This window comes from Mastigoproctus giganteus, chromosome 3 (genome assembly GCF_048544385.1).
Source record: "Mastigoproctus giganteus isolate SK-2022 chromosome 3, ASM4854438v1, whole genome shotgun sequence".
NCBI classification, from domain to species: Eukaryota; Metazoa; Arthropoda; class Arachnida; order Uropygi; family Thelyphonidae; genus Mastigoproctus; species Mastigoproctus giganteus.
Window position 1 is genome coordinate 148,942,609 of NC_143577.1, and position 25,423 is coordinate 148,968,031.

At 38.2% G+C, this 25,423-nt stretch overlaps 1 protein-coding gene across 1 annotated transcript in view; it reads right to left on the reverse strand.

The window, feature by feature from the left end:
• LOC150088324 (neuronal acetylcholine receptor subunit alpha-10-like) overlaps nucleotides 1-25,423 on the reverse strand; it is a 583,489-nt gene that overhangs the window by 216,011 nt on the left and 342,055 nt on the right. The window contains exon 2 of the mRNA XM_090369453.1: nucleotides 20,926-20,996. The gene's annotated coding sequence lies outside the window, so the exon portion shown is untranslated. The remainder of the gene's footprint in view (nucleotides 1-20,925; nucleotides 20,997-25,423) is intronic.

Consider the following 25,423-nt stretch of genomic DNA (forward strand, 5'->3'; position numbering starts at 1 on the left):
GGATTGTGGCCGTGACTACAAGATTCCTTCAACTTTTTCTGCATCCTCCCTTACCCGAAGTAATCTTTAAAGAGACGTGCAAACTTTCAATAACTGTAAATAATCATTCTCTTTCCTTGGCATGCTATTTTTCTTATTAAAATAAACAACAAGAGCACTGCTTAATTTCGGAGGATTAATATGTTCAATGTCTGTAAAGTGTTTGTAATATCAGCGAAGTGAATGCGCAGGTGTAAGAAAGCTTGTGAAAAAACAAAATAACAAGCAACCACACAAATCAACAGTTCACAAGTGGTATCATACTTCCTACATTCATGTAGCGCATCCTATATAAATTTACTTCAAAATAGAAGATTATCTGAAGTAATGTGAGATATCTGATCATAAAGTGTAAATTCTTAACTATGTGATATGCGTGGTTGCATAATTAAAATGCAGACCAGTTTGCAGAAATAAATTAAAATGCAACTGGATTTGCAAATCTAATTAAAATGCAATTCATTTTATAATACGACAGAAACTTTATTATAAACGGATGCGGAATTTAAGGAAGACGATTCTAGGCACTTGTGATTGCTGTGTGCACTTTTCTTGTGTGGTACGCATTCGGTATTTTTAGTTTTCGAGGCAACTGTACGAAGAATTTGTTCTTCATTGGAGGATGCAAATGAAAATCTGTGTTTTACTTCAGTTAGATTTGGAGCAGACCTTTTTTATATTAATTAATGTAACCCCATAGCTACAGTAATGCTAGTGATTTCACAAAAAAATATAAGTTGGGCATGTGCATGGCCAAACCAACAAACCAGCTGGTATAGGAGTCTGTATGACAATTGCTGTGTCTTTAATTGCTCTAGAGAACAATTAACTGCAACATCGTGAAAAAGGAAACCATCAAAATTCCTCGCGTCATTGAAGATTTGGACTCAGGCTTACTCTATTTGTGTGAAGGGTAGGTGACTATAACTATTGTACTATCAGTGTGCATGAAAAAAAAAAAAAAAACATAGTATTAGCAACTAACGCATATAATAATTAGTAGGCACAGTGAATATTTCACGAATGGCCTGGCTGCTCATCCAAATCAGGTTGCGTTCAGTCCTGCTTGAACAGAGTAGGCAGCAGTATAACAGCAATGGCTGCACTGTGATCAGTCACTGTAGTATCAAAGCAATCTATTGCACGCTGGCTGGCGACTGCTTGAATTGGAATGCCTTTAAGACGGGAACTGTCCATTGATTATTCGCTTTCTATAGGCACTGTCACCAGTAAACTTCCGGAAACGCGCCTGGATGCTGATTTTGTATCGTTTATACTGATACAAACCTGTCGAGCTTCCTAAACCTCCAAGCTACAGACTGCACAGTAGTCAGGACTCTTAAGGTATGCGAGGAATTCTCTATTGTCCCAACTGCTAGCATTTAGTCGGTATTATGTGACACGCTATCATTTTTATTGTTGATGCGACGCAGAGCTCAATGTTTTTTTTTTTTTTCTTTTGAAATTCTTCTAAGGCTTAGTACCTCAGTTTTTTGTGAGTGGAGGAAAATTATGCTGGTAACGAACTAATCGGATTAGCGAGAAAAAAGACGATCTCATATTTTTTCCTGTATTTCATGTACTTATTCAGAAAACATTCTGTTGCCCGTTAATGTGGTAATATACACATTATTTGCATGACACTCAATACGTAATCTTGGGGCTTGCGCCGTACGTACTCGTGTATGTATATAAGTTGGTTTCTTGAACGCACAAAGAAGTGTTTGCTGATTGCTCTCTGATGTTTATCAACCTTAATGTTTTATGTATCTTGTGGAGTTCTGGAACAACTGTTACTAGTATTCATCGATTTGACAACCAGATTCCCTCATTGCACAAGAGTCGAAGCGTGTGTGTGCGAAAAGGATGTCCCGTTGCTCGGCAGAAAAATTTCAATCCCAGCTTATGTTTATTTATCTTTAAATAAGATATATATATAAAACAGTCCATCACCTTCAACGTGTGAGACTAAATATGAGAATGATCCAATGCCAAGAAACTTGATTTCTTAATTCCTGAAATTGAAATATTGAAACGTTTGTATTTCATTCTAAAAAGTTTATTTTTTTTTGCTTTTGTACATAGAATGTAAATAGTTGTTGTTGAAAATGTATCTACTGTTCACGTTTTAAATAAATAAAAAAATAAAGTAAATAAAAAGCGCGTCTTCTGTTTCTAAACTGTATATATCTATCACGATATATATTCATATCTATCTATCCAGATAGATAGATAGATATGCATATATGTATTACGTCATATTAGTTCATCACATTAGATGGAAACCTACTGTAATAGATTCAAAAATGTCACAATATATTTGTAATGAAAAAAAACTTAAACAGGCTTTTGCAGTAAATTATAGTACACTTAGATATTAGTTAGTACTTTGAAAATTTAAGATCAAAATGAAAGACAGCCGAGGGTAAAAGAGAATTTTGGATCCCTGGAAAAGCACCTGAACACATGAAAAACAGTTCTTACAACTGTTCCAGTGCTTATTGCCTCCTTCAGATGATGACTGGAGCACTCTCTTTAGTTCAGAAACAGAAGATGAAAAGTACGAAGCAGTGAGCTAAAAATATCGGTATTTTTGAATCGCAAACAATTACCTAGATTACTGTGATTTGAAAAAAATAATAAAAATTCAAATGGCTCTCAGTATTCAAAAAAATTACTGAAGCAGAAAAGTTTTGGATGGATTGAAGAACACTTCTGATGTGGCTCTCAACGTACCTCGCCCTTCCCAATAAGCATGTTTTATCATTTGCATTAGATTAGCGGCAATCAGGGACATAAAGTTTGCCATTTATTGCAATTAAGTTAGAAATGAAAGTTTATGCGATAATAATAGTAATAATAGATAAAATGTTCCCTATATAGGACTGATTCAGAAACTCTTTCTCTTTAAAGAGTGAAATCATGCCTTCAATAATAAAGAATGAAAGAGTAATGCACAGTTGTACTGAAGTATGACTCTAGGTATAAAGGAAAGACATACAGAATATCTGCGTTAATCCGTCTAATGTCTCTCTTTCAAGTAAACTCTTGGATTCAGTATTAGTTCGCTGAATCTATCATTCTCTGGAAGAAAACCGATACAGCTTGAACTGAAGATTTTAACTTAAATAATAATAAAAAAAAAACTGTCCTAAACAGATCATCAAAAACCACATGTCCTTCCACTGAAAATACTACTGTACTAAGAAATAACATCTTGGCATCAATGATCCAGTTCGAGCATGATCACAGAACTAATTCTTAAGCGCTAAAGAGACTCGTTATTTTGCTAATGAATGCGTGGTCTCACATATCAATTATATCACGTTATGAATTATTCAGTTATTACGAATTCATGCAATTTTTACGAATTCACGCCTAGATTCGAGTCACCAGAACAAAAAGAAAAAGAAAAAACAATCTTCTACAAGAAACAGAACCATAGGAAGAAAAGGTTACGTTTCAGAGCAACTGGACAAATAATCATTCAATGGTAAAGAGCTTGAAAAATTTGAAAAATCTTTACCTAATAATAACATAAAGTAAACTAAATTATAATACAATAATAAATCTGTTCTCTAAAAATTTTATTAATAGATAACAGAGCAACAAAGGCTCAATACGTTCTACGTTATAAATCAATTGGTTAGGAAATGGAGGAATTACCTCTATGATGGTCTTATAGAACACTTCAGTTCTACAAGACATCACCCGAAGTGTTCTAGGAGATATCATAGAGGTAATTCCTCCATTTCCTAACTAATAAAAATTTTATAAAAACAATCTTATCCGTTAAAACGCCAGGTTAACTGGTTGTTGCCAGACTGGTTTAGAATTACACTGAGGCCGATAAGACTATAATAAGTAGTTTTGCAGCATGATTCCAAATTGCATACACTAAGTATAAGATGATGTTTTACGTCTAGAATCACTGTCACCGCGCAGAGGTACCGAGAACAGATCTGGAACCTTGTGTGGTTTTTAGGGGAGCGGTTGGACCAGATTTTCTTTTCACGCAATATAATGTTACTGCACATGGAGCTCAAGTGGTGGAGTAATATCTTGAAACTGATGAGATCAAACGACCGCCGCGGCCACCAGACTTAAATCCAATCGAACATGTGTGGGACGTCCTTGGGCGTCGCATTGCACGCCGACAGCCAACTCTCGGTCATCGGTGAACTAAGGTCTGCGCTGATGGAAGAATGGGTTGCCACAGAATCTTATAGGCACCTTTATATCTAGCATGGTTCACCGGTGTGAAGCCTGTTTAACTATTGGAGGGAATCATGCGCTTTACTGATGTCATATGACCATATTTTCGAGCATCTTGTAACGATTTCTGTAATATGATCTTTTTGGTAAATCTTATACCTGTCCGAAGTTTCTCGTTGTCTCCTCATTTCATCGCTATTCTACAGTACACAACCGTGCCCGCCGTACTAAATTTTGTCCCGCTTCATAGCATGCTACACCAGTTACACCACGTTTTCTATGTGTTCTGTTAATTTTGTCGAGCAGTGTAGTTTACAATTAATGATTGGATATAAATAATTGACAATCTCGTCATAAGCTATCACCTCGATTATCAGGGCTCACATTCATATTTCTTAGCGTTAGGCGTTCCTCAGCTGCTGGATGAGGTACTATTGTACTATGAGATTTGAATCTCATAGTACATATTGTACTATGAGATTTGAATCTCATAGATACTTGAATGACTTTATGAATGCTGGCTATTCATAGCAGTGGATACGACGAAATAGACCAGTTTCTCCCCGCCACGATTGTCCGATCTTACTCTTGTAGATTTTTTACCTTTGGGGCATTTGAAAAGCATAGTTTAGTCTCGCAGCGCCAATAAGTGGAAATGGCTCTGGTGTTTGATTGAATCAGTTGTAACAACAAACATACCTGCAGAGTTTGAGTGAAGTAGGAATTCTTACTGCACGAGCTCAATTATGCATTTACAACAAACGGAAGAACGTTTTAAACATCTTTTGTAAGCATCTAGAAATATTAAGATGGTGACGTGTTGGGAAAAAAATAAACAGATGAGCTTCTAACATAGAGTAATTGTTTAATTTGATCCCACCACACACCAATAAAATCAAACACATAGCTGTGAATAAAGCGTTTGCAACTGTATGTAACGGTAAGTTTATATATATTTGCTTGAATGCGCATTTAGAATGTGATGCTTATAAGTAGTGTCTACAAATTACGCATATTCTACAGTTTCCGAGAGTAAAACCACGAAACGTTCGGATGAAACTAACTAACCTGCTAACGTTGCAAAAAAGCCAATGAAATTCCCTATCTTTACAGGATTCGAACACAGGGCAGAACAGCGGACACTGTGCTGGCTGCGCTGAGTTAAGACCAAATAGCTCTTATCTCAACAGATACGAAGGAAAATGATTTAACATTTATTTCTATTCAGAATTTAGTCCGTTTTTTTAATAAAATTGTTCAACTAGATAACAACTGAAGCAATCTCTAAGTTTATTATTGTATCCAGACAGCACATCACACGATAGTGTGCTTGCTGAGATACTTTCCATCGTAACCTCAAGAAATACTCTAAAACTAAACGAAAAAAAGTCACAGAATCACAATAAAACAAAGAACTGAAAACTCTTATTAGATAAAAAATAGGCCAGAGCCGTCTTTCAACTAAAAAAATCACAAATCTATAAGATGTACCTAACCAGACAACTGTAAGCAACTAAAGGAACTTTTCGCACACAGCCGCAAGCCAACATGAAGCTTATGAAATAGGAAACTGGATTACCAGCAACACTCACACAAATAATCCAATAAAGAATACACTGTACCCCCTGAAGTACAAGAAGATAGTGAACTGCTTGGCCAGCTGGTGAACAAGAAGCAATCCAACAAACTATAACATTTCTAGAGATGATCAGTATCACAGGAGCAGAAGGAATTGGAATTCCAGCCTAAATCATTAAAATATCCAATGTGTACATTCTCAACGGTTAGTGAACATAATTAAAAACATAACCATTCTTTAACCATATCTTCCAAACGAATGGAAACTTAAGGATAGACCTTCATCCCCCAAGCACGTTCGAAATACAAGGTAATACCTATACCACGCACACTACAAAATATCATTGAAAAAATCTTACTACCCTACATACAACTCTTCGTCAGAAGAAGTAAACTTAGCAACAAGTATTTTGCTGTGAAAATAACCGTACAACTATAAATCTAGTAGATACTATTATTAGAATACAAAAAAGCCTTTCGAGACACAGCACAATATGAAGTAATGTACACCTCGATACAATTGCAGTCCACAACAACTTAAACCTCAGTAAGACCTTAAAAATCCTGTATGAGGACTGGAAGCGTAATAATAAAATAGTAAATTATCTCCAGCACAACTCAAAAAGAATATTGGTCTTGCCAACATCGGATCTCCAAATACAAACTTCAACTGGCGCAATTTTCTCAGCAGCACTCGAGCCATTCCTTTGAAATAAACCTAACATCATCACTTTGCAGATGACATAAAATCTTCATAATCATCAAACCCAACAAAGATATCGTTATTATAACAAAAGAAACAGATAGTGTAATCGCCATCTTAGTAAAGAATCTCAGAAACCTGAACCTTCTCGAATACGTTGGCAATCAGCCCATCTTATGTTCTCTCTTCAAATTACTTCAAAATCATGATACTTTTTAAATTTCAGATAAGCAATACCAAGAGTTACATGGTATAAGAACTTGGGTATCATCCTTGACTCAACCTTAAATTTCGACTAACAACATTCATGTAGCACATAAAAAAAAGCATGTGAATCATTAAACAGCAAGCAAAAGCAGTAGTGAAACGATCATTAACCATGTCCCAGTCCAGCTTCTACCCTATTCTAACATGCCAAATATGGTCGAGTGTTCCAAGCAATTTAAAGGTAATACTGTATATACGGCACAACATGGTCCAAGTCGTTGAAGTGCCTAAAACTGTACAACAATAAAATTCTGGACCGTTAGATGGCCCAATTTAAGAACAAACCTTAAAAGAATCCACCGAATGGATAGGCTGGTCCCCAACTCAACACTACAACTGTTGTGAGGCTGTTTTCAGTTTTAATTCTCACACTCTTTGTAATATACTCTGAAATTAATAGATAAATATAAAATTCTCATTTCCCGTTCTTCTGGGTGATCAAAGATTTAGTTGAAGTAAAAAAAAGGTAAAGAAGGAAAAGCGAAAGCACTTAGCAGATTCTTTGATTAAATAAATATGGCAGATTAATATTGAATTTAAAGAAGGCAGGCAATTTCTTGGCTATAAGACGTTTTCAGCGACCGCTGTTCAATATGCGAGCCAGCTATCTTCAGGTTTGGAAGGTTTCCAGAAAGCTGTACTGAGGATACGATTTTTCTTTTATACGCATACTTTAAGCAACTTTATTCTGAAAGCAGAATAAAAATTTTGTTCTCGGAGTCACGTGATATAATGTAATGCGATGCTATGAACCCACATTCAATGTTCCATCATCGGAAATGCTCTCGGAGTCCAACATAAATACGGACGCTCGTGTTTCTTGTTTAAGTTGATAACCAAGAATGAAAGTCGCATGAATGTGTCTAACGTAGCACTGATTTCACTGCCTTGCCGGTAAGATGCTATAAGAAGTTGCCCACATGCCGCAGAAGATTCTAGAATGTGCTTGTTGCAATGGAACATCTCACATTATCAGAAGTTTTCACATTCTAGAATGGCATAATAGAAACATCTTACGTTCTTATCATGAGTTAACAGTTTTCTCTAAAATTAGCTGTCAACTAACTTAAAAAAAACAAAAATTTACTCAGTTATTTTTATCCAGATGTTTATCATTCATTATCTAACAAGCATATTATGATGGAACGTGGAGCCATATTATAAATCTTATTGTATTAACAAGAAGAAACTTTTTGTATTACTAAGAAGCAAAGCAAGAGGGTCTCTCTGTATTATTCAGTTCAGCAAGGAAAATCTAGGTTTTATGTCTCATCTGAAGAAAATTACAGGATGTTACAAAAATTGTGCATTCGCCAAGGCAATAGCCATGATGCGGAATGTGTCGGTTCTTACGGCTTGCTGTTGTAGGTGTGAGATAACTAGGGATAAAGGAAAGGTGTTCTTGAGGCGTGTATTATAGGCCAAATGGCTATAACGAATGTGATAAAACTTTTGCATGCAACTCGAATGGAAAAGCAAGGGCCATTGCTTGAAATTGAGAATCGGAGTGCGGTTTTTGAACTACGTGGATGATTGTTATTTATCCCCATATTCTACAGAGTGGGTAATGGGGGTGCAAATATAATTTATCTAGTTTTCTAAAACTCCGGGCAGTACTAAGGAAATAATACTGCAGGAGTATCCGTAAGTGCGTCCAAATATATGAAGTGCTCTCCACGGCGTTAGAGACTGCCTTAATGTGGCCTTAATTAAGTTCCGAAGAGAAGAAGTCATGCTGTTGGGCTGCTTCTCGTGACTCAGATTATTGGTTGTAGATCGAAAAACAATCAATGCCAAAGTAATACACTGATATCATGGACAATTCCGTGATGGCTACACTTGTACTAAATGTGGCCATCGTATTTCATAAATATAACGTACTTATCTCTTATACTTACTCTTACTTATTACCTTATTTTTTCTACCCAACTAATAGTTCTGTGGAATAAGACTTGCTTCCACGTTCGAGCAAGATAACGCTCAACCTCACACAGCGAGCACTATAAAATCCTGATTTGAGGAAAATAAAGTCCAACAACTTGCATAACACAACTTTAGGATGAACCGGAACGCACGATCAGTCTGCCAATATCCCCACTCTTCAACAGCCGAACAGCAACAGAGTTCTTCACATTGTCCACGAGCAAAGTACACTGAATTGGCTTTGCATAAGGAACTCTCCCTTGTATACGAATGGACTCGCCTGTGACGTTAGTGAACGTTCAAAGTCGGAACGATTGACATGAGATTGTAATTTGCACAAGTGGTGATCATTTTTTTTTTCTTTTTGGATGTCTGCGAGGAAGAATTCATGGCGTCGAGATCTTTCCGGCTTCGAAAGTGGAATGACTGCGAAAGCAAGATATGCTGCTGCCAGTAACTCCACAACTGCCAACATGGTTAAGTGCTCCATTCGGTAGTGTAACCAGTCTGCTGTGCCTGTGTCAACAGCTGTCGAACAACTAGCTAAAGGTAACACGTGGGACAGCCAAGTGTGGCCAAACTCTCGCAGCACCTCTTCTTCCATCGCAACATTCCTTGGGATCGATTTGATAATGCCATTAGATCTCGGTTTTTTGACTCTAAGCTTGATAACCTTTCTAAATTATCTGCTAAAAATTACTCAACTTACGTTACTGATGCTGTATTCAATACCAGTTCTCACGCGCGCTCGAACTTAAAGTTACACCAAAAATCCAACACGTCGGTGGACTCACAACCTCACCGAGGTTGTGGAATAACTGCAGGATGAATACCGTATACCGTACTCTTGAGTGTGTGTGTGTGTGTGTGTGTGTGTGTGTGTGTGTGTGAGAGAGAGAGAGAGAGAGAGAGAGAGAGAGAGAGAGAGAGAGAGAGAGAGAGAGAGAGAGAGAGAGAGAACGTCAAGGCTACCAATCAATCGTTTCTTTCCACTGGTAATTCTAATCCCTGGGGCTTAATTCAACGGCTCAGCAAAAATGAAATTCATCCTCCTGAAATCTATCAGTCAATGCAAATTAATAATGGAGAAACTCTCTGCTGGACTTCAACTGTCAACTTCATCTTAGATGCTCTATTAAACACAGATTATTCCAGCTATGATCTTCCTGAACACCAGCAGATTCAGAGTAATAATGATTCTTATATCTCCTCGGTCACCACCACAGCTCTCACACGGCCAGAAGTCGACACTGCTGTTTCCAAAATCAGGAATTAAAGATGTCCTGGTGTAGATAACTTGGAAGACGCTTTTATTAAAATAATGCACAAACTGTTTTCTTCCATTCTAATAGTCCTGTTCAATAAGTGCTAAACTGAACAAGATCTGCCCACCTTTGGAAAACATCTCTATTGAAACTGGTCCCTAAACCAGGTTTTAATCTACCGCAAAAGATTCTTGTCCAATTGCTTTACTATCAAATATAGGTAAAACATCAGAACGTCTTATTGTTGTTCGTTTTGACTCTCTTTTTTACAGAGAATCCCTTCTGGTCGCGGTAATGAAGAAGCCTGATCGATCTTTCCCGTGTTTCCTGGTGCTTTCAATTAAGTAATGGCTATACTGTATTTGTTGATTTTTCTGGGGCATTAGCCTCCCTTTGGTGGGGCAATTTGTTTGTTCGCCTTAGGGCTATTAAGCGTCCGTCACAGCTTTACAATCTTACCCGTACTTACTTTTGTCATCGCCCAGTTCAAATTATTTCTGGTACACAGAAAATCTTCCGTTCTGTTTTACGAGGATGCCTTCAAGTTTCTGTTCTTAGTCTACTCGTCTGGGATTTTGTTCTGGACAAGTGTATGCTTCGCTCTATTCCTAATACTACAAGAGTCGCTTACGCCGACGATCTGGGCTACTGCTCGTGAAATTTCCATTTCCTCAGAAAAAAACAAAGCTTCTATATCTCAAAGTTGAGTTCTTACGGTTGTACCGCTTAATGAACGCTCCATCTCCAAGGTTGATTCTTATACTTTCTCAGCATCATAATAGACCGTAAACGTAGTTTCCAAAAATATTTCGTACCTGAAAGATAAAATTATAAGATACACATCTATTACTCCTCCTCTCTAATCAGTCTTAACCACCGTACGGTCCGTATCTTATATAATGTTGTATAATATTCCCTGGATTTTGTTTCTATCTTCGTCAATCAAGAACAATTATGTTTTTTTGGATACACTTTAAATGCTCATGTGACCCTAACATTGAAAAGAAACACTGCTGGGACTACCTTATCCAAATTTGGCCAGATCGATGGTCCAGTACTTACAAAGGTCTGATCACAAAAAATTAATTCAATTGGTTACTTTCGCTTTGCAAAAAATGTGGTTAAATGGTTTTTATCAAGTTTAAACACACTTTTCTTACTGAATGAGCATGGCTCGATTCGAGCTATACTTATGACCTTCGATAAATCTAACTGACCTTTTTGTTTCTAAAGTTCTGTGGCCAACCTGAGGATTCGGTGCATATTCTCTAATTGTCCGCTTTATAGTGATCTTCGTCAGCTATCGCTTGTACTTCATTTTCTCCTGGGAACGAATCTTCTGACGTCAAAGGAACTATTAAACCTTCTTCAGTTCTAGCTGAGGAAATTAGACTGTAAAGCTACACACCCGTCTCCGGGCGACCTACAACTCTATCTGCTGAATTCTATTGAATCCTGTCTGGACCTTCTCTCCGCAGTCACTGCTGGCCTTAGACTGGCTCTAAGGCGGGATTAATTCTAGCACAGGCTTGCTTGTGTGCGGGATTCCTCCTCATATTTTTGCTTTTCTAACCTTGTCATTTCATTTTCATCTATCCTCTTAGGAGGTATGGCGGAGGTATAAGTCATCCAGATGTTGTCTACTGGCCATTTCGTTGTCTGTAGCTCTGTATGAAACCAATGGAACGTCTGTAACAATCGTGCTTACCATTCGGTAATTTGCACATAACTGCTGAACTGCTGTTTTTATCTGTTTATGTGAGCTCTCTTATCACGATTCAAATTTTTGCATGTGTACCAGCTTTCTATTGAATGGCCACAGTTATGCAAATCGCTACAGGCTGTGTAGTTTGATTTTTTGGTTGTAGCCTTTAGAAATAGTGTTGGTCCTTAAGTTTTGCCCACCACAGTACTAATGGACGTATCCGCATTTGTTAAAAGCAACGTTCGGCCATGGCACCTTGATGCACTCTTAGTATTCTGAAGGCTGGAAGAGGTGCTGTTATGGTAAAGTATAAAGTAAAGTATATTGATGTCAAACGGCACCAGGAGTTTCCCCCATCTCCGCGTAGCTCTCTTTGTGTATGTAACAGTTCACTGTAAAGGTCAAAGATTTAAAAGTGTAATGTTATGTATCGTTGTTCTTCTGGCCATTTAGTCGCTAGATCCCTGCTGGGGCCCAACGTTGCTCACACTTGGCCTCCTGGAAGCAGACCAGGTACCCAGTAATTTGAAAATTTTCTCTGGCAGGCCCTGCAACCTAATTTCCTGAGATTTCAGTTACTAGGGCCTATGGTAAAAAAAAAGAAAAAATGTGAGGTGTGTGTGCGCGCTAGGATTTTGAAAGGCCGATAGGTTCATGAGTAGTTTGAATTCTGATGCTAATTTCTATTGTGTGGGGCGTGCGCTGGTGTACAGACAGATAAGGGGAGGGAGAGTGAAGGCTGGGAGGAAAGTCAGAAGTATGGGACGAAAGAGAAGGCGACCCCAAGGCTGGTAGATGGGGGCATGCTCATGCCCCACCAGAAGAAGAAAGAGGGGAAAGAAGACGGGGACCTTCTCCTTCCCTTCCCCAGGGAGAAAAGTGGGCCAGGCCAGGTGCCCAGTCCAGATCGTCAGACGGCGGTCCTGCATTCACAATCGCGATCAGAGTCGAGTCCAGTGTTTAGTTGTCAAGTGCTTGAGGTCCAGTCCCTAATTGTCAAACACCGTGTTTGAGTCTCATAGGGTTCGTTGCAAGCATGGCTGTCTCTCATGGAAGGGAGGCCCCCGTCCAGCGTCCGTTTCAGTGTGAGGCAAGTCTTACTTCAGGATGGATTACTGTCATTTCCGGTGTTACTCCCTTGTTGTGTGTCTCTCTCTCTCTCTCTCTCTCTCTCTCTCTCTCTCTCTCTCTCTCTTCAGATAAGTCCCGTCCAGTGGGTGTCTCAATTTCGCGAAGTCAGAGTCATTGGTTGGTATTCTCTCTTTGGTGGCTGGTTCTATCCAGTCGCCATGTCATTGTGACAGCCATGATTGTTTGTTTGACTGAGGGGTGAGGTCCCATCAAGTTCTATTGGCCTAGTTGGCATTCAGTCTGTTCGCTCCCTACATACGGCGTTTACTGTTCTGTTTCGCGTGAATAGTTCTGCGGCAAATTTGGTTAGGGCTCCATACTCTTCGAGAGTGTCAAAAAGATGGAGTTTCCATATTTTTTCGAAAGTAGGTAATCGCTGTCATCATTCTGCAGTGAAGGTCCTCGTAGTTGGCACATTAATACGTGATGTTATCTCACGACTCGATTTCCCCGCAGATTGAGAGTGGGTTATCTGTGAATCCGAAGTAATTTAGTTTTGCGTTGAACGCTGCATGGATTTATAGCAAATAAGTTGTATAGATGCCTAGTTGGAACGAGGGTGGCGGTTTTGGATATACCTGTCAATGTTGGGTAGGAACGTCTTGGTGATGATGCCTTTTGTTGATGTGTTCCATCGGTCTTGCCAGGTCTGTTGTAGATGACCTAGAAATCTGGCTTTCTCTGTCTTCTGGTTCGCAGTGGGGTTTACAGTGAAATCCAATTAGGTGCAAGGCAGTCCTTTGCTGATGAAGTATTCCATGCCGCTACGGATGATTTATAGGTTCAGGGGTAGCCCCCCTCCCAGGACCTACAGAGCATGTGTGCTGGTGGTACGGTAGGCCCGGGTAATCATTAATAGGATTGTTCTCTGAATTTCATCCAGTATTCGTCTATTTACTGCGATTGTGGCTTTATGAAACCGTACGGGTGATTCGTAGGCCATTTCAGGCAAGAAAGTAGCTTTATAATATAGGGTCAATGTCCATTTGCTTAGTCCCCAGTCTCCTGTCGTGATTCAGGCCACAAGGGAGGAGTATCTCTTTATATTTGCTCTTATGTAGTTTAAGTGGTATCTAAATGAGAGCTTTGTATCCTGTACTACACCAATGTGTTTAAGCTGGTCCACCGAGTTGATGGTTACATTTTCCACTTTATTCTCTGGCGGTCTCCTCAGGACCAGTATACCCTTGAGAAGGATAGAGGAGGTTTTAGTTTGGAAGATCTTCAGGAAATGGGTTTGTGCCCAGTCCATGAGTGTCCTCAGTGCCTGGTTTGCCTGTATCTCCAGTTCAACCCTGCTGTCCGCAGCGACTGTCAAAATCAGATTATCGGCGAATGCTTGGGAGCCGACCTCGCCCAGGTCCGCCGCCAGAAAATCATCAAGGATCATTTTATACAGGAGCGACCCAAAGAACGGAGCCCTGGAGGCAACCCCTCTGAACCGATCTGCTCAGTCTTCCGTATGGGGCGACGACATTTATTTCCCTTTGCATGAGATATGACTTTATTGTTTAATATAGGTTTGTTGGCACATCTGAGACGTGCCACGACGCTCGGCCACCAGATGGCGTCGAACGCCCTGGCGAAGACGATCGAGATGACAAGGAAATATTTTCTGCTGCAATCGTTAGGTGTGTTCAGCAGGTTTCTTAGGGCTTCAATGGCGGATGACTGTGATTTGAATCCGTATTGGGTTGTCATACTGTGGTTTGCTGCTTCGTAGTTTCCGCTAATTCTCCTACAGAGCATTTTCCCGAATAATTTGCTGATGGCAGTCAACAGGACAATTGGCCTTTATGATTCCGGTAGGTCAGGGGGCTTTGAGTGGTTCTTCAAAATGAGTTTCACGTTAGCTGATTTCCACTTTAGGGACTGTTTTCGTGGCATCCGTCGTGTCCTCTGATCGCCGTTAATCAATGGCTCGATGGAGTATAGAGTGTGTTTAGTGTCAAACGGCACCAGGAGTTTCCCCCATCTCCGCGTGCTACACATTGTGGGTGTGAAACAGAACACTGTTAATGCCAGAGGTTTAAAAGTATATGTATTTTGTATTTGTGTAGTGTCGTGTACTGTTGTTCATCTGGTCATTTAGCCGTTGGGCCACTAATGGGATCCAACGTTGCCCCACTCCGCCCCATGGAGGCAGACCAGGTACACCACTATTACAGTTATTTACTCTGGCAGGTCCTGCCACCTAATTTCCTGAGATTTCAGTGGCAAGGACCTAAACAAAAATGCTATAGATAGGGGTCAGCCAAAACAAAGGGAGTACTTGTTGGGCGATTTGATGTTATTAAGTTTTTTGGTGTAGGGAATCAAGCAATTTGAAGTTGATTCGGACGCTAATTGTAAGTTAGAGAAGGGGAGGAAGACTGAAGACTGGGGAGAAAAGATAGAGATATGGGGTCCATAGAGATGATTACCCCAAGTCAGTGGAGCAGGCCCATGTCCCACCAGAGTGAAAAAGAGGGGTTGCGAGGGGGACACCAGGGATAAATTCCCCCCTCCCGCCGGAGAGTGGAGGCAAAGAACCATGCAAGGGAGCGTGGCTAGGGAGGCCTAATGGCAGCAGCTGAGCTGTGCTGGTGGGTTCTGTCACTCCTGGGACGAAGGAAGGAAGGAAGGAGGTTTTTTTTTTTTTTTTTTCTCCTGAGAGGACTGTCATATCCAGGAAGTTTCTTACTTTGATCTTCAATGGGTGGTGTTTCGGTGCCTAACCTGTCTATCAGTGAAGACAGGCTGCGCAAACTCGGTAAAGGCGATGTAACGCTGCTCGTCCATTATAATCAGGTGTTCACAATGTCGGCGATTATCTTGCATTTTAGTGGCAAACCTTAGCCGGAACTCGTCATATTCAGAGCAATCATACATTACGTGATCCCACGTTTCTTCAGTCCCGCAGTGACACAGTGGATCATCTTCAATGCCTAGGGATGTTAGCTTCGCTTTAATGGGTCCGTGGCCTGTCAATAGAAAGGTAGTATGGAGGCCTGGTGAGTACCATGGAGGAGGCTTTGGACTGATGAGGTTCACAGAGGGAATGAACTTTTTGGTTATGACGTTGTACCCAGACAACTGTGGCTTCAACACGCGCTGTGCGCCATGCCCGGTTGGTTGCTAACTGGTTTCAGGAGCGTGATAATGAAATCTCCGTCTTCCCATCGCCACCCAACTCAACCGATCTGAACCCAATTTAGCATGTTTTGGTCATACTGGATATTTGATGCCTCAACCATCCACCTGACAATGTGCGAGTATTATGGGACGCATTGTGCAACTCATGGGCAGCACTACCACAGGACATCCTGCAATACCTTAGGAATGTATAAAATAAAAATAAATAAATTTTCTGTTTATACTCCGGGACGACCAAACTGTCAGAGTATACCAATATGTGTACGGGCTATATTATTAGCATTAGCATTAGTAGAGGCATACGATGCAAGAAAGCAAGCTTATGCAGCATCAGCCAAAAAAAAACCCTCCCATTTCACCCCACCATTTGTTCCAAATACCTGTCCAGTTCCTGTCTAATAAGGTGGACCACGTATTAGACAGGTGTTTAATACACTCATAACAGATGTGACTATGAATAAATTTGGTAAACTGCAGACTTAGTTTGGCAACAAACTGACTTTCTACGGTGAATTCATAAAACTAAAGCGTGTTCCTTAAGGCAGTCTGAAGTCTGCTAGCTCCAAACGGAATTCACAGTAAGTTGCCCAATTGAGTTAACTGAAGCGTTAAGGTAAACATTATTTAACTTTAATATGATCATATTTCGAGAACCAACAGACAGTTTTTTAGATTCTCATTAAAATTGAGAGAGAGTTATCAGATCTCTCAATTTCACCGAGAACCTACCAAATACTCTTATGTAAGAAAAAAAGGGTTGCTGGGCGGTGGATTTTAGGTGGAGGAATAAAGAATCACGAAATATACTAAATACACTAAATTAATTCTTAGCATTTTAACAATTCCTCCTAGAAATGCTAAGTATCAGAAATATTCAAGCAAGGTGAGAAAAAAAAAGCAACAACTGAATTCTGATCTCCTCTTTCTGGCGAAGCGTTGGAAATCCTCTCGACACCCAAGTCCGAAAAACATTGTCATTATTATAAATAAAAACTTTTATTTGAAACTTGTGAAGAGGTGCCAAGTCTCCTACAGACTTTAGATTGAAGCCATAGTTGATGTCTAAAAGACAATCCAAACAAATACATAGACAGAAAACTGTTAGGTAAGCTAACGTTCAAAAGCATATTGTATTGTTAAACAATCCTACAGCTGTTATTAAAATACCAAATGTGTATTTGGTATTTTAATAACAGCAATATTAGTGTTACGTGGTATAATAACAACTGGTACAAAATTAAAGCTAACTGAGCTACACTTTGCATTATTACAGTCTGTAAAATGTCAGGCGTTAAGGAATACAGTTCCAAACACAGATTAGATGCTTTGCGATGTGGTATTGAGCAATGACACTGAGATGTACTCTAATTTCCAACTGCGTTGGTACCTTTAATTTATAAAGCATTATTTTACATATACACTATAATGGAAGATAACAAATTTATTCTTTCCAAGTTTTTCACGAAGAATGAAACTTCATTATACAAAAAATCACAATGAAAAGGTAAAAGGGGCGCTTGGAAGTAGGATGTTCTATTTATGTCGTGTTTTCTGTTCGCGCTTCTTTCCTTGTTATGTAATAAATTTCTGCGCTTGATTAAACAGAAATGTGCTTGCTTAGGTGGTGTGAAGATTTGACTTCAACATATTTTATCCTATCCGCGTTGTCACGTAAAATATGAGATAATGCGAGGCGAAATGGAAGTAGCTTCAGCTGGGATGAAGTTATTAGGAGGAAAAGAGCAGTAATCAGCTGACGCGAAAAGCGTAGTTCTATCTAATAGGACGGCATACAAATAATGGATGTTACGCAACAATGCCTAGCGTTCTCCACGTTCCGGAGAGCAGCACCGCTAACATTTGCCGCACGAGATGCTACAAGCCAAGAACTGTGACATGGGAAGCTTATAATTAGCCCAAGGAGTAGGGGAAAAGGATTACTTAGGGAATATTTCCAAAGCAAATTTCCTTCTCAACGCTAGCATTGTACACGAGGAGAGCTGAAAGGATTCATTGAGAATGCGGGCATTAAATGTGACCTGAAAATCAAGAATATATTTGAACATTTTTGCATCTATCAAAAACTACGCTGGGATTCATTTAATTAGAATTATTCAGTTCTCGGAAGTAATTAGCACAATTTTATTGTATTTCTTTAATTAAAAGTGACTCGCATAAATATTAAACCCTGCAGATTCACTGCAGATCTTTATAAAGGTGTTAAATTCTCTTATTTAAGGTTGCACATTTCTTTTCGTTAAGAATAGAAAGTTGTCTGGTAAACTGGAATGTCGCAACCATTCCTCTGTAATGAATTAATGATAGGATTCGATATGCCCCGTCCTCTGTCTCCGCCTGTCTTAAATGGCTTATTTCTAATCATGTCTTTTACAATGCAGAGGCGACTGAATAGAAGATTACGTCCAGAATACTTTGCTGCGACTCCCTTGAAAAACTGAAGGAATTTTAACGTCAGCAATGTTATGTATAATGGATGAGGCGCCAACGCGTAAAAATACTACCTTATTTGGAATGGGATCAAAAATTCATATCCAGTTCTTGGAAGAGTACTGCACCGTTTGTTCAACTGTCACGATCGCTTCCCTGACCACAGAAAAAATTTAGACGTAAAGATCGAGGAGAACGATCTCTTTTGAAAATATTTCTTAAATGTGTTCAACAATATATTCAGGAAACTTAAGGAGTCAGAGAGCAAGAGTCAAAATGGAGTCTATGCACCCGATGAGAAATTATCTAATTCTCTTTTGTATTTCGACATTAGTAGGAATGACGTCACTTTAAAATAATTTATAACTTATTATCAGTAACTGACTGGGAAATATGTGCATTCCTCGGAATGGGAATATGCGAATATTTCCATAAGCAATAAATTGTTGCCAATTTAAAAGCATAGTATACTTTAAGTTCCCTTCTGCTAATGCTAAATTTAATTCTGAACTTTATGCCTCGGAATATTTATGCCAAATTTTCTCTGTCACCGAAGAAACAAAAACATACAATATATATCAATTCATGTTTCTGATTTCTTGAATATAAAAGTAAGTTAAGAACGAGACTTATTGCAAGCGATATCACATTTAAATAATAATAATAAACTATTCACAGAGCGAAGACAATATTTCCGTCATTTTTGGAATTAATATAAGCAGCACATATTTAATACTTCCCAAAGGGTCTTAAAAAAGCTTGTATATTTCCCATCCATGAAAAAACAAAACAAAAAAAAAACATGTGATTTTAAAGAGCATTTCAAAGATTTTCGATACCATCATTCGTACAAATTGATCTCATTCATAAACAGTATGCTCTCTCACACTTGAGGTTAGTTACGCTGTAGTTGTTGCGGTTTAAGTAGGGTTTTAGGAGCATCAGCGACTAAGGTCATATACTGTTTGTAAATTTGCTTATGTTCTGTGGTTGATTTTCTGTTTGCTGGACTAAAAACCCGAGTTCCCGAGATCAAAAATCATGCTACCCTCGCCTGAGATTGACCGACTAAATCAGTACCGTTATGAAAAAAGCCCATAAAAATTCCTCACGTCATCGACAGGACTCTAACTCTGATATTTTCCAACCACTGTGGAAAGGACAGCGATTCTATCCACTGCGCTACCCACGAGTGCGGTTAGTTACGGTTTATGCACTTGACAGGTAGTGTCGGCGTGTTTGCACCAGGTATTTGGACTCATCCGACCAACACATTCCAACCAGCGTGTTGTTGACACCACAGCGTTCGTCTATCGACGATGATCAGCGGTGAAGGGAGAGTGTCTCTTGGGTCGAGTCGTTGTGGAACCCCCACACGTCTCAGTGTGTGATGTATCGTCATTTGGGAATATCGTTTTTGAATTATCTATATTGTATTGCGTTGTCAACTTTTGCACTGTGACCTATCGTTGAACTCCTACAAAGCGCTGCACCATTCGTTTGCCACTAACATCCACCTTGCGTAATTCTTTACATTTTGTCGTCAGGAGGTGGTTTGACATCTTTCGATGCCATTATTGGTACACCTTAACTACACAGAGGTCCTGGAGTAACCGACAAGGCATGCCATTTCCGATACATAAGCACGAGACGCGCGAACACCCACAATCGTCTCCCTTTTAAAACTCAGTGATATTTTTACTATGTCCCGTAACTGATACTTCATCACATTGACTTGCCAGACAGTTAGTGCAAATTCAGCAAAATTTTTACTAAATTATTTTATTTTAAATTTGGTATTTTTTTCTATTTATTTAAATTAATAAATAAAAAAATATATATTGTAAAATTATAATTTAACCGAACGGCTAATTTTTTATTAAGTGTTCTTAATAAAACGATAGCTTTATAAAGTTATATAAGGTGATAACTATATTTACTTTTCACTTCATTTTATCACAGAAAATATAAAAAACAAAAATAAATGGAACCTGTCTGAAATGTAATACACTGTGTACATTACCTAACTTATATTTTTATTTTCATCTCTCTCTCTGATGACGAATCAGCGATTAAAATTTAAAAAAAAAAAAGAATTATTCTGTAAATTTTATTAAATTTGATTTTGCTTTGTTATACTGCAGTGTTTAAGAACTATATTAGATTCATCTAACAGCAATATGCTATAACTCGCACGACTAGGCTGCACGAGTCACGAGTATATAAATAAATGAAATGAAGTAAAACATGTTATTGTGATGTGGGAAGGGTAACCAACTAAAATCTGTATCAGAGTACAAATGGAAGAAATAATTAGATGCAGATTTCTTTCTTGTATGTGCAGAGATAACAAGGCAGTGAGTAGAAACTATAATAAACGCATGTATAAACATACTCGTATTTTAATAAAAGCTAAAATATGAGTTAATTAAAAATAGATAAACAGGAAAAAAAAAACTATGCAAATAGATATTTCTTCAAATAGACACTAAACAAGACATTGTAGCAAAACATACCTCATTTCTAAGATTCATTGTAGAAGTGTCCGCTTTTTCAGGATGTACTAAATGTGATGCTTCAAATCTAACTAAAAAGATAAAAACAAAAAATAGAATTAGCTTTACCTCTGATGCCATAACATTTAAACATTAACAAAAAGAACTGAAGAGATATGAAATACTCTTAAAATGTACATTAAGTCTCTTAGTATTTGTCTGAGAGAATTTTGAAGGTATGATGGATATACAAACATGAAATGCCACTGAAGGTAAACCTTGATTTGTGCTCAGTGATATTTATTTCTGCACTGACTGCACCAGAAAGACATTTCATACTCCCTAAATTAGTACTGACTAAACAGCAGGCTAATAACATCGAAGGCTCAGGTTCTGCTGTTCTTGTTTGGAAGCACTGGTCATATAAGATGCGTACAACATTGGCCAACCAGTCATTCTGGGTGGTCAATACGCCCTCACTGATTGAAAACGAAGACAGCGTATTGCAGTGTGGGGCAGATTCGAATCAACGATGTATAGTTTTCTGAAATGCTGCTATGATACCACATAGGTTAGGTGTATGTTAAGATACAAAGGGACTAACGCTACGGGGCGTCAGTACAAGTCTGTAGTTGCGTGTGTTCTTCGGCGGTCGGTTTGTTTTCTGCTGGAAGAAAAAGCCTGCTGTCGGTTTGTGTCTGCTGGAGGGGAAAAAAATCTCCCAAGAGAGAATAAATCAGCCACATTATGAACAAAGACCTAAGAATTCTTCGTTTCATTGAAGAAATTCGAACGCATACCCGATGAAAACGGTGATTATATCACTGTGCTACTGAGAAGGCATAACACCACATATTTGTGAATGTACGTTTTATATATATATATTTATATATGAATGTACGATTCATAAGAAGTTACATGTGTAATTCCAATGTGTAATACTACTGACATTTATTCATCATAGGTTTTGCTATTTTCAATTAAGTGTTTTAAATTTATTTTTACTTCTACTTGAGAGAGAAATAAATCTGATAGTAAGGAATATGCAATATTTCATGTCTTCAGTTCTCTAGAGGAATAAGAACACTCTAAAGATATTGCCTAACTCCCAGATTTCCAACAGAAATGGGCTTAGTTTTAGATATTTTAAAGGACATCTGATTCATGGCATTTTCCATCTAAGATACATCGAGTCGCGTGCCATTTCTTCAGAGCTTAAAAATTGATCGTTTCCCGGACGACAGAATGAAAGGCATTGATCAAATTGAGACGACACAGGATGGCATTTCTGAAAATGAATTCCAAATAAAGAAATTCAGTTGAATATTGCAAAGAACTCGAGGGAAAATAACTTTAATCTGCTCAAGCGAAATATCTTATTGCTAAAAAAAAAAAATATTCCATGCAAGCAGCAAAGTTAATTTTGTACAAGCAGTAAAATATTCTCATTGTATGGGCACTTCTAAATTTCAGTTAAATAAAGAAAAAGTATTTGGCAAGCGGTGTAAGCTAAAATAAAATAGAAAAGTCAGAAACTGTGGTATTTTATTCTTATCTTAAAACCAAGAAATAATTAGATTAAGAGAACCTCTAACACAGTTTATCAAAATATTGTGATAAAAACACGTCTAGTCAACCTAGATAAAATCTATTACATAGATTTTATTTAATTTTACTAGATATAAATTTATATACAAAAACACTTGTTTTATTGCAACTTGGAAAGGACAGGTGTTCAATCTTTATAGTCTGAGTTGTAATCAAACAGAGATTTTCGACATCCCCTACCTTGAGAGAGAGATTAGCTTCTTGATATTACCAATCAACTAGAAGAAGATCAACAGCATTTCTTATATGCCCGAAAACAGGTACATTTTTCCAACTTCAGCATTGAAGTACTGTTTAAAAGAATATTTGGGAATGCACTAACGAGACTGAATATTGCATTTTTCGAGTAATTGGTGATAGAAGAGTGCAAGTGGACCAACGTACAAAAACCATTTATTCAATTCGTGCATACGATAATATTCATAAAGATGAATTCTTACGAGAATCTCTATTCTTCTCTGAGCTTGAAATATACTTTCGACATTACTGAACTGATAAGGGAAACTCATTTCAAGGGAACGGATAATCTTCTCAAAGTCTTTCCGCTCAGCCGCAGGAATATCCGTTTCCCTGTTTAAGTCAGTCGAATGTTGGGGAGTTCTTTCCGGAGTTCATTCAGAGCAAAGACGTCCGTTATTTTATTTTTGTAGAGATGAACAGGTTGCTATTTCAGACCTTTTTCGAGGGATAAATTTTCAATGCATTCGACAAAACCTTATTTCTGAAATCTCGAAATATTTTGGTTTCTTGATGCCAAAATATTGGAGAATAATCAGTACTGTGACACTTTGGCGTTGATTCAACGGTTATTAAAGTTAAATTTGTTACCAGAAAGAAGAAAATAGAAATCAGAGTTCGGTTTCTTTGCTTAGTGCGGGTGTGAAAATTGTTATAAATTAGGCAAAGTACAGTAGATATTGCTTGACATGGTTGCAAAATAAATTGGTATAAGTATTCATTTAATAAAGATCGGAAAACTGCTATTTTCGGTTATCGTAACGATAGAAAAATTGGAAATAAAAAAAAATAATAATCCGAAATGTAAACGCTGCAACCGGAACATTGCTTAAGGAATTAGGTTAACAAACGTCCCTATGCAGCATAAAGAAAAATCGTTACATGGAACGAAAAAGATGTAATGAAACTGAGGGAGGAGAAGACGAAACGTATATCAGTGATGATACAATTCTCTCTTTGGCATTATATAAATGTATCTTATTTTATGCCTCGCACAGCTTTCTTCCTTAAATAATTAAGCCTGAAGGCTATTTTTAATAAACTTTAGTTTATGTTAGAACTACCATACGATATCTTGTTTGTATACCCAAGCTAAGGATCTGTTTCATCACAGTTAAAGATCACATATTCAGACCACATGAAGAAAATAAGTCAGCCTAAAACTGGAACCTGATTCGTGCCTGAAGAGAATAAAGACTGCAGAGGCAAAGACTAGATGCTCCATTTTCCTAGTTTACCGTAGACACAAAATCCGGAGCAGTCATAGAATCGTCGGCCTGGCTTCATTAATGCTGTAAATAATTTTCCAGAAGACACTATTTTAAACACCCATATAATGTCAGAACCCACTATTTGGTAACTTTACCTAAAATGATTCTTTAAACGGCATTAGGCCGACGGTGATTATACAGGACAGTTATATAATCACGGTCCTCCACTGGTGGGTGGAAAAGACTTCAAGTCGAATCCATCCAATTTTTATGAGTCTTTTTCCCATGGCTTAGTTAATCAGTCTCAGGCAAGGGTTGCATGGTTTTGTAATCCCAAAAACTCGGGTTTTCGTCCACAAACAGCAAATAGACCAGAGAACACATGTAATTTACAGACATATTATATAGAGAGAAATAAGGTCTAAGATGCTGATGCTCCTAAAACCCAAATAACAACCAAGCAAGCAAACACATTATCTTCGATTCCCATATGCGTTCGAACTGATGCTACATTCTTTACTTTTGAACTACTATTGCAGCCCTCAGCGATTTTTATGCATGAACCATTCTTTGTAATAAATATAATTTACGCAAGAATACAGCCATGACACCATAAGACTGTTTTTATTAGAGAAGAATTAACCACGAAAAAGCCTCCGTAGCCGAGTGGTCAAGAGCGGGAGTGCAGTAGCACACGCTCCTTGAGTAGACCGGGGTTCAAGCCCCTGACTACTAAATACGCCTACTGCCAACCCGCACTGGACCAGCGTGGCAGATTATGGTCCATTTCCCTCAACATGAATTGTTTACTTTTTTTTAACCACGAAACAAAACAAAGAAAAATCACCTATTCGAAGCAAAGACTCATTTTTTAATTCAATAGTAGTTAGGTTGCAGAGGCCATTTTATAGCACAGATAATTTCATTCTTCTCGGTCTTAAGATAAATGATTAGCGTTATTTGTAATCTGCCTCACTTGAACTAAAGTTCTCGCCCGTAGCACAGATGATATAAACACCGCACACTCCACACCTGGTTGAAAAAGTTCGAATTCAAATCCCGTCAATCACGTGAGGAATTTTTATAGGCTTTTTTCACTACATGGTGCAGTTAGCCGATCTCAGAAGAGGGGGTTGCATAGTTTTATTTCTCGGAAGCTCGGTTGTATATATGTACTTCTTGTTTTTCATCCAGCAATTAGGCAAATGCACCACAGAATACAAGAAATTTGGAGAATCTATGTTATATTGACGCTCACGGCCTTAGTTGCTTTGGAGCTCAACACACACATGAACTTGAACAAAAGAACATTTGTTTTACAGTTGTATGCGACTGTAAAACAAATAACGTAAGACCAATATTTCTTAGTTTTTTCAAGTTTTCAAAAGAATAATAAATAACAATACCATTTTTATAAAGTATCGCATTAATCATACAGATGTTTACTATTGAAGTTTTCAATT